This window comes from Salmo trutta, chromosome 1 (assembly GCF_901001165.1).
Source record: "Salmo trutta chromosome 1, fSalTru1.1, whole genome shotgun sequence".
NCBI lineage: Eukaryota > Metazoa > Chordata > Actinopteri > Salmoniformes > Salmonidae > Salmo > Salmo trutta.
In genome coordinates, this window is record NC_042957.1 from 63,769,172 (window position 1) to 63,779,666 (window position 10,495).

Sequence of the window (10,495 nt, forward strand, 5' to 3'; positions counted from 1 at the left end):
GGTTGATGAATGCTCCATCAGTTTTCCAATCCTTTGTAGACAAGATTTTCCAGGACCTGCACGGGCAGGGTGTAGTGGTGTATATCGATGACATTCTGATATACTCCGCTACACGCGCCGAGCATGTATCCTTGGTACGCAAGGTACTTGGACGACTGTTGGAGCATGACCTGTACGTCAAGGCCGAGAAATGCCTGTTCTTTCAGCAGGTCGTCTTCTTCCTAGGGTATCGCATTTCCACATCTGGGGTGGAGATGGAGAGTGACCGCATTGCAGCCGTGAGTAATTGGCCGACTCCCACCACGGTAAAGGAGGTGCAGCGATTTTTAGGGTTTGCCAATTACTACCGGAGATTTATCCGGGGTTTTGGCCAGGTGGCTGCTCCCATTACCTCACTGCTGAAGGGGGGGTCCCGTACGGTTGCAGTGGTCGGGTGATGCGGACAAGGCTTTTGGGCAGCTAAGAGCTCTGTTTACTTCGGCTCCCGTGCTGGCCCATCCGGATCCCTCTTTGGCGTTCATAGTGGAGGTGGATGCGTCGGAGGCTGGGATAGAAGCCGTGCTCTCACAGCGCTCGGGTACGCCACCAAAACTCCGCCCCTGTGTTTTCTTCTCGGAGAAGCTCAGCCCAGCGGAGCATAACTATGATGTGGGGGACCGGGAGCAGTTGACTGTGGTTAAAGCATTGAAGGCGTGGAGACATTGGCTTGAGGGGGCTAACACCCTTTCCTCATCTGGACTGACCACCGCAACCTGGAGTACATCCGGGCAGCGAGGAGACTGAATCCTCATCAGGCAAGGTGGGCCATGTTCTTTACCCGTTTTTTGTTTACCCTGTCCTACAGACCAGGTTCCCAGAATACGAAGGCAGACGCACTGTCCTGGCTGTATGACACAGAGGGGCGGCTCATGGATCAGACTCCCATACTCTCGGCCTCTTGCCTGGTAGCACTGGTCATGTGGGAGCTGGACGCAGACATTGAGCAGGCGTTGCATACAGAGCCCGCTCCCCTCCAGTGTCCTGTCGGGCGTATGTACGTTCCGTCTGCTGTCCGTGACCAGTTGATCTATTGGGCCCACAAGTCACCCTCCTCTGGTCATCCGGGGATCGGTCGGACGGTGCGCTGTCTGACTGGGAAGTACTGGTGGCCCACCTTAGCTAAGGACGTGAGGGTTTATGTTTCCTCCTGCTCGGTGTGTGCCCAGTGTAAGGCTCCGAGACACCTGCCCAGAGGTAAGCTCCACCCCTTACCCGTTCCACAACGACCTTGGTCACACCTGTCTGTGGATTTCTTAACCGATCTACCTCTTTCACAGGAAAACACTACGATCCTGGTCGTTGTGGATTGTTTCTCTAAGTCCTGTCGTCTCCTCCCTCGGTCTTCCTACGGCCCTACAGACTGCAGAAGCCCTGTTTACTCACGTCTTCCAGCACTACGGGGTGCCTGAGGATATAGTGTCTGATCGGGGTCCCCAGTTCACATCGAGAGTCTGGAAGACGTTCATGGAACGTCTGGGGGTCTCGGTCAGCCTTACCTCGGGTTTTCACCCTGAGAGTAACGGGCAGGTAGAGAGAGTCAACCAGGATGTGGGCAGGTTTCTGCGGTCCTATTGCCAGGACCGGCCGGGGGAGTGGGCAGCGTTCATGCCCTGGGCCGAGATGGCACAGAACTCGCTTCACCACTCCTCCACTAACCTCTCCCCCTTTCAGTGCGTATTGGGGTACCAGCCGGTTCTGGCACCGTGGCATCAGTGTCAGACCGAGGCTCCTGCGGTGGAAGACTGGTTCAGGCACGCGGAGGAGACATGGGAGGCCGCCCATGTTCACCTCCAGCGAGCCGCGCTTCGACAAAAGACCAGCGCGGACCGTCACCGCAGTGAGACCGGGTCTGGCTCTCGACCCGAAACCTGCCCCTCCGCCTGCCCTGCCGGAAGCTGGGTACGTGGTTTGTGGGGTCATTCAAAGTCCTGAAGAGGGTGAACGAGATGTGTTACAGATTACAGCTTCCCTCTGATTACCGTATTAACCCCTCGTTCCATGTCTCTCCTCAAGCCGGTGGTGGGAGGTGCGGGAGGTCCCTCCGCCCCTTCTGGACATCGAGGGGGCCCCGGCGTACTCCGTCCCTTCCATCCTGGATTCGAGGCATCAGGCAGTGGGCCTTCAGTACCTCGTGGAGTGGGAGGGGTACGGTCCGGAGGAGAGGTGCTGGGTCCCGGTTGCGGATTTTTAGGCCCCCGAACTGCTGCGGGAGTTTCACCGTCGCCGGCCGGATCGCCCTGCGCCTCGCCCTCCGGGTCGCCCCCGAGGCCGGTGTCGGCCCGCCGCTGGAGCCGCGCGTCGGGGGGGGGGGGTACTGTCACGACTTCCGCCGAAGTCGGCTCTTCTCCTTGTTCGGGCGGCGTTCGGCGATTGACGTCACCGGCTTTCTAGCCATCGCCGCTCCATTTCTCATATGTCCATTTGTTTTGTCTTGTTCCATACACACCTGGTTTTCATTCCATAATCACATGTCTTTGTGTGTAATTGTTTATTGTTTTGTGGATATTGTCAGGCGCCATACTTTTGTTATGTTCCGTGTTTTTGGCACGTTCATGTTTTTATGTGCTGTCATTTTTGGACCAGAATTAAAGTCCGCCTGTGTACTATACTCTGCTCTCCTGCACCTGACTTCGCCTCCCGTACACACCACTAACAGTTGAACCGTGTTTCCCCCTGGTGCAGCTGGCTTCCGGGTTAAGCGGGCAGGTGTTAAGAAGCGCGGTTTAGCGGGTCATGTTTTGGAGGACGCATGACTCGACCTTCGCCTCTCCTGAGCCCGTTGGTGAGTTGCAGCGATGAGATTGGATCGCAATTGGACATCACGAAATTGGGGAGAAAAAGGGGGTAAAATGCAAAAAAAAAAAAAACGAGCTGACATATGCAGCGTTTACCGTGAACGCAGCCTCCGCAGCTATAATGCTGGACTTCCACAATACATATTGAATATAGCCCTTAGAAAAGAATATAACTTTATTGTCCATTGTTTTGAGTGGAAATGTGTCTTCTGCCCACACACAGTCAGCAGCGCTGACTCCATCCAGCGCCCCTGGATGGAAAGCATTTGTGGAGGGTTAAGTGCCTTGCTCAAAGGCACAACAGCAGCAATGGTACATGGGATCAGAGACCAGCAGCTGCCTCTTCAGCTCTATTCCCGTTTGTGTTTTGCCTGGCCCTGGGCTTGAACAAGCAACCTTTTGGCTGCTGGTTGGCCTCTCTAACCTCTAGGCTACCACGCCACTGTAGGGGCTCATTGTGGACAGAAATGTAGATTGAGTAGTGCAGCTTTAATGGTTCTTAGTGTGCTGGCTAACATACATTTAGAACGTTCTGTTCAGTTCTGTGTGAACGCTACACCGAGGCCATTACCAGCCAGCTCAGTGCTCTAACCACAAGTTCAGTTGAGGAAAGTTTCTGTGAGACTCGTTGCTCCCTAAAATCACATGTTTAGGAGGTATAAGTTAGTGGAGCTTTGGTTTTAGAATGTTCTCTGGTAGAGCAGTATCGACGTGTGGTCTGGGATGTTTACCTACCAGGCTCTGTGTGAGATAGATCTATTTTTCTATTCAGTGGCATCTCTGCATGCCTGCAGACAATGACATTAGCAGCACAGCAGACACTGTGTGTGTGTGTGTGTGTGTGTGTGTGTGTGTGTGTGTGTGTGTGTGTGTGTGTGTGTGTGTGTGTGTGTGTGTGTGTGTGTGTGTGTGTGTGTGTGTGTCTGTGTGGGTGGGTGGGTGTGTGGGTGTGTCTGTGTGGGTGTGTCTGTGTGGGTGTGTCTGTGTGGGTGTGTCGATGCTCATGGCGTTATCGCTTTCCTCAAAAACACACACACAAGGTCTCTTTTCACCCACAGAATGGTGTCTGCTGTGTTGCTTTTGTCATTGTCTGCAGGTGTGCAGAGATGCCATTGAATAGATAAATAGATCTATCTCAGAAAAGAGAGAAAGAGAGGGCTAAACAGATAGGAGGAGGGTGAAGGGATGGAGGAATGCTTGCAGAGAGAGAGAGCGGAAGAGGGAGAGAGAGGGATAAAGAGAGACAGACAATGGGAGAGAGAGAGAGATAGGGAGAGAGAGTTAGAGCTGGTGTCGCATTGCTGCACTAGGCACACTTGGGGGGTGGGATGACAAATAGCCTTTATTTAGCCTGGAACATATGCTGTCGATTCACAGGATACAGGAAGTGGATACAGGAGGACCGCACCTTTTGCACAGGATGTGTCCATGCACCTAATTCAACACTACACCTCCTGCCTTGAAACACACAGGGTGGAGGCAAGGTATAAAATGCATGGATTTATTCATGAAGTGATCTGTAGGTGAGATGAGAGGTTCTGTTGTGGGAATAGGTAGGGAAGGGGTTTTAAGATTGCAGTGGTTTACTGATATGAATCTCAACACCTACGTATCGGTAGCTTGGCCTTGGTTTTTCGGCCACACACACACACATGCCCAAGCAGCCATCGTCTTCTTCCATCCTCCCCCTCTCTCTGCCTGAGTGTGTCAGTGGTAGAGTAGACAGGTCTAACAGGGAGTTTTAGCTTCCCCAGCATTACCTCTTTTACCTGTGTTGAATTATTTAGATGGAAGCCGTTTGAGTTTGAATACTGACGATTTCTCTTTACGCTTTGAGAGGACCTCCTGTGTAGAGTGGGCTTTAGTTACACTACAGGGGTGTACAGGGCAAGGCTGTGTGTGTGTGTGTGTGTGTGTGTGTGTGTGTGTGTGTGTGTGTGTGTGTGTGTGTGTGTGTGTGTGTGTGTGTGTGTGTGTGTGTGTGTGTGTGTGTGTGTGTGTGTGTGTGTGTGTGTGTGTTTGTTGTCGCCTCACAGAGCCCATGAATGGAGAGATAACAGCATTAGAATCAGAGCTATAATCCTTCTGATGTCTCTCTGCTTTGATGTTTGTGAGGAAGGAGAGGAAAATAGGTGAAGAGAGGTTTTAATAGGGAAAAGAGAGGGAGAAAGAGGGCGGAAAGAGAAACAGATAGAGGGAGCAATTAATGCTTTGAGAGGTGGAAAAGAGAGAGAGAGAGAGAGAGAGAGAGAGAGAGAGAGAGAGAGAGAGAGAGAGTCTATGAATATATAAATACATAATAGGCACCTTTAATTTATTTTGTAAGACTCTGTCCAAAAAAAGGGTTGACTGCTTTATTTTACTGGTTCAGTTCGTGTTGAACCCCGCAAAATTGTAGATTGTAGACAGAGAAAAACTTGTATTTATTTATTAAGCTGTAATTTATTGTAAATTGAGAGAGTGGTGGCAATAACAATGTAGTGACTTGATTTCCACATGGATTGAATGGAAATTAGAGACGGATGTTTCCACAGACCATTGCCTCATCTCCCATTGTACATTTGCCACAGTTCCTGGTAAAGAAGATTTCATTGTAAAAGGTATAATATGAAATAAAAGTTTAAGATATGGAGATTATTCATGAGAAAAAACAATATCAATGTGACGTGGTGTTTACTGCTAGATGCATTAACAGACTGATTTCCCACAAACCCAATTTAACTTCAATCACATACACTGGTGATACTAAGCTTCAAATGGAAAACCAACGAGATTCTCTTAATGGTCCAGTTCTCCTTCAACCCTAGTAGCATTGAGTGTTTTTACAACTGCAGTGTGTGTGCTGACAATTCCCCCAGTCTATTCAATTTACAAGAGGCTGAAATATGTAGTGCTGCGACCGGCCCTGCTCTGTGCTCCTGGTGGGAATACATTTGATGTTGTCTGTGGGACTCCGTGTTTCGGCCCTGTTCTGTGGCAGATGTTCTGTCTCCCACACACGGCAGGAAGTCAGTCAACTAAACCCACAGTAATAACCGTTCGTTTAGGGTTTTCTGCTGCTTCATGTCAGCTTTATTGAAGCTGTAGTGATTCAGCAACAACAAGGACCATTTAGTTCTCTCCTTTCAATCAACACCTCTGTGTTTCAATCAACACCTCTGTGTTTCAACCAACACCTCTGTGTTTCAACCAACGCCTCTGTGTTTCAACCAACGCCTCTGTGTTTCAACCAACGCCTCTGTGTTTCAACCAACACCTCTGTGTTTCAACCAACACCTCTGTGTTTCAACCAACATCTCTGTGTTTCAACCAACATCTCTGTGTTCATTCAACACCTCTGTGTTCATTCAACACCTCTGTGTTCATTCAACACCTCTGTTTCATTCAACACCTCTGTGTTTCAACCAGCACCTCTGTGTTTCAACCAACACCTCTGCGTTTCAACCAACACCTCTGCGTTTCAACCAACACCTCTGTGTTTCAACCAACACCTCTGTGTTTCAACCAACACCTCTGTGTTTCAACCAACACCTCTGTGTTCATTCAACACCTCTGTTTCAATCAACACCTCTGTGTTTCAACCAACACCTCTGTGTTCATTCAACACCTCTGTGTTTCAACCAACTCCTCTGTGTTTCAACCAACGCCTCTGTGTTCATTCAACGCCTCTGTGTTTCAACCAACACCTCTGTGTTTCAACCAACACCTCTGTTTCAACCAACACCTCTGTTTCAACCAACACCTCTGTGTTTCAACCAACACCTCTGTGTTTCAACCAACACCTCTGTTTCAATCAACACCTCTGTGTTTCAACCAACACCTCTGTTTCAACCAACACCTCTGTGTTTCAACCAACACCTCTGTGTTTCAACCAACACCTCTGTTTCAATCAACACCTCTGTGTTTCAACCAACACCTCTGTGTTTCAACCAACACCTCTGTGTTTCAACCAACATCTCTGTGTTTCAACCAACATCTCTGTGTTCATTCAACACCTCTGTGTTCATTCAACACCTCTGTTTCATTCAACACCTCTGTGTTTCAACCAGCACCTCTGTGTTTCAACCAACACCTCTGCGTTTCAACCAACACCTCTGTGTTTCAACCAACACCTCTGTGTTCATTCAACACCTCTGTTTCAATCAACACCTCTGTGTTTCAACCAACACCTCTGTGTTCATTCAACACCTCTGTGTTTCAACCAACTCCTCTGTGTTTCAACCAACGCCTCTGTGTTCATTCAACGCCTCTGTGTTTCAACCAACACCTCTGTGTTTCAACCAACACCTCTGTTTCAACCAACACCTCTGTTTCAACCAACACCTCTGTTTCAACCAACACCTCTGTGTTTCAACCAACACCTCTGTGTTTCAACCAACACCTCTGTGTTTCAACCAACACCTCTGTGTTTCAACCAACTCCTCTGTGTTTCAACCAACACCTCTGTGTTCATTCAACACCTCTGTTTCAATCAACACCTCTGTGTTTCAACCAACACCTCTGTGTTCATTCCACACCTCTGTGTTTCAACCAACACCTCTGTTTCAATCAACACCTCTGTGTTTCAACCAACACCTCTGTGTTTCAACCAACTCCTCTGTGTTTCAACCAACACCTCTGTGTTCATTCAACACCTCTGTGTTTCAACCAACACCTCTGTGTTTCAACCAACACCTCTGTTTCAACCAACACCTCTGTGTTTCAACCAACACCTCTGTTTCAATCAACACCTCTGTGTTTCAACCAACACCTCTGTGTTTCAACCAACACCTCTGTTTCAATCAACACCTCTGTGTTTCAACCAACACCTCTGTGTTTCAATCAACACCTCTGTCTGTGCTCCATGCAGGTTCATGTCAGACTACTGTCTCAGAATGGTAGAACAGGTACTCTAGAAGACCTGGATTATAGGACAGCTATTGTGGAGGTCCTAAAAGACCTGTTGCATTTGGAGGGTTAATATCAGGTGTTGACAGAATCCACTGTCTTTTCCATCTCAGTTCACATCAGTGCAGATGTCAGTACTCATTCTTATACAATAGCATGAACTTTACCCCCCGAACACACACACACACATTCCCCTCTCTGCTGCATTACTGCATGAAAAACTGCTCAGTCTGAGGCTTGAGATATCAGAGGCTGGACTGCAGTACTGACCCTCCATGCCAGACCTCCTCTCTTTGTCTCTCTCTCTGCCCAGACCATGAGTGGTTCATTTGTTTTCACATTACCCCCCATTTTATTATCCCTGCCATGACTGATGCTGGTTGTGTGGTATATGTGCCAATGTTCTACATTATGATTGGACCCCTTCTAGTATCTGGTTATGTGGCTGAGTTGAAGGGGGAGAGGCCGGAAGGCCGGCTGCCCGCTACAGATGAGTGTCATTAAAGAGGTGTGTTCAGGGGCAGAACTGTTCTGTAGTGAGGGGAATAGGCAAGGTGACAGCACACACAGACAAACACAATCACACATACACACACATATATACACATGCAGGCTCTCACTCTCACTCTTTGTATGAGCGAAAGTCTGTGTTCTCCAGTGTCAGACAGTCTGATCAGTGAGAGAGATGAGTAATCAGTGAGGGTGAGACCTACTCTTCTCCTCTTCTGTCCCCTCTCTGTCTGTGTATTATTAGTAAGTGATGAGTACCCCAGTAGATGAGTACACCAGTGAGGGTGAGACCTGCTGTCTGTCCAGTCTTGCCTGTAATTTCCTTTCTGGGATGAGCTGGTGATTTGCATGATTACATCAGTCAGTTGTTCATTACCGACCGACCGCAGCAAACCAACAAATGCCAGCCAGGAGTGGAGAACACACACAGTACACTGTCATCACCCTGACAATCTTTATTAGACCTATATCTATCCTACGCTACCTTTCTAAGGTCTTCGAAAGCCAAGTTAACAAACAGATCACCGACCATTTCGAATCCCACCGTACCTTCTCCGCCATGCAATCTGGTTTCAGAGCTGGTCATGGGTGCACCTCAGCCACGCTCAAGGTCCTAAACGTTATCATAACCGCCATCGATAAGAGACAATACTGTGCAGCTGTATTCATCGACCTGACCAAGGCTTTCGACTCTGTCAATCACATCATTCTTATCGGCAGACTCAACAGCCTTGGTTTCTCAAATGACTGCCTCGCCTGTTTTACCAACTACTTCTCAGACAGAGTTCAGTGTGTCAAATCAGAGGGCCTGGCAGTCTCTATGGGGATGCCACAGGGTTCAATTCTCGGGCCGACTCTTTTCTCTGTATACATCAATGATGTCGCTCTTGCTGCTGGTGATTCTCTGATCCACCTCTACACAGACGACACCATTCTGTATACTTCTGGCCCTTCTTTGGACACTGTGTTAACTAACCTCCAGATGAGCTTCAATGCCATACAACACTCCTTCCGTGGCCTCCAACTGCTCTTAAATGCAAGTAAAACTAAATGCATGCTCTTCAACCGATCGCTGCCCGCACCCGCCCGCCTGTCTAGCATCACTACTCTGGACGGTTCTGACTTAGAATATGTGGACAACTACAAATACCTAGGTGTCTGGCTAGACTGTAAACTCTCCTTCCAGACTCACATTAAGCATCTCCAATCCAAAATGAAATCTAGAATCGGCTTCCTATTTCGCAACAAAGCATCCTTCACTCATGCTGCCAAACATACCCTCGTAAAACTGACTATCCTACCGATCCTTGACTTCGACGATGTTATTTACAAAATAGCCTCCAACACTCTACTCAGCAAATTGGATGCTGTCTGTCACAGTGCCATCCGTTTTGTCACCAAAGCCCCATATATTACCCACCACTGCGACCTGTATGCTCTCGTTGGCTGGCCCTCACTTCATATTTGTCGCCAAACCCACTGGCTCCAGGTCATCTATAAGTCTTTGCTAGGTAAAGCCCCACCTTATCAAAGCTCACTGGTCACCATAGCAGCACCCACCCGTAGCACGCGGTCCAGCAGGTAGATTTCACTGGTCACCCCCAAAGCCAATTCTTCCTTCAGCTGCCTTTCCTTCCAGTTCTCTGCTGCCAATGACTGGAACGAACTGCAAAAATCACTGAAGCTGGAGACTCATATCTCCCTCACTAACTTTAAGCATCAGCTGTCAGAGCAGCTCACAGATCACTGCACCTGTACATAGCCCATCTGTAAATAGCCCATCCAACTACCTCATCCCCATACTGTTATTTATTTATTTTGCTCCTTTGCACCCCAGTATCTCTACTTGCACATTCATCTTCTGCACATCTATCACTCCAGTGTTTAATTGTTATATTGTAATTATTTCGCCACTATGGCCTATTTATTGCCTTACCTCCCTTATCCTACCTGATTTGCACACACTGTATATAGACTTTTTTTTCTATTGTATTATTGACTGTATATTTGTTTATTCCATGTTTAACTCTGTGTTGTTGTATGTGTGGCACGGCTTTGCTTTATCTTGGCCACGTTGCAGTTGTAAATGAGAACATTTTTTGTCACGCCTGCTCCCGCTCCCCCTCCCTGGCGCTCAAGGGCACCAGGCTACCCGTCATCATACGCACCTGTTACCATCATTACACGCAGCTGCGCTCATTGAACTCACCTGGACTCCCTCACTTTGTTGATTTCCCCTGCATATATGTCTGCTCCTCTGTGTT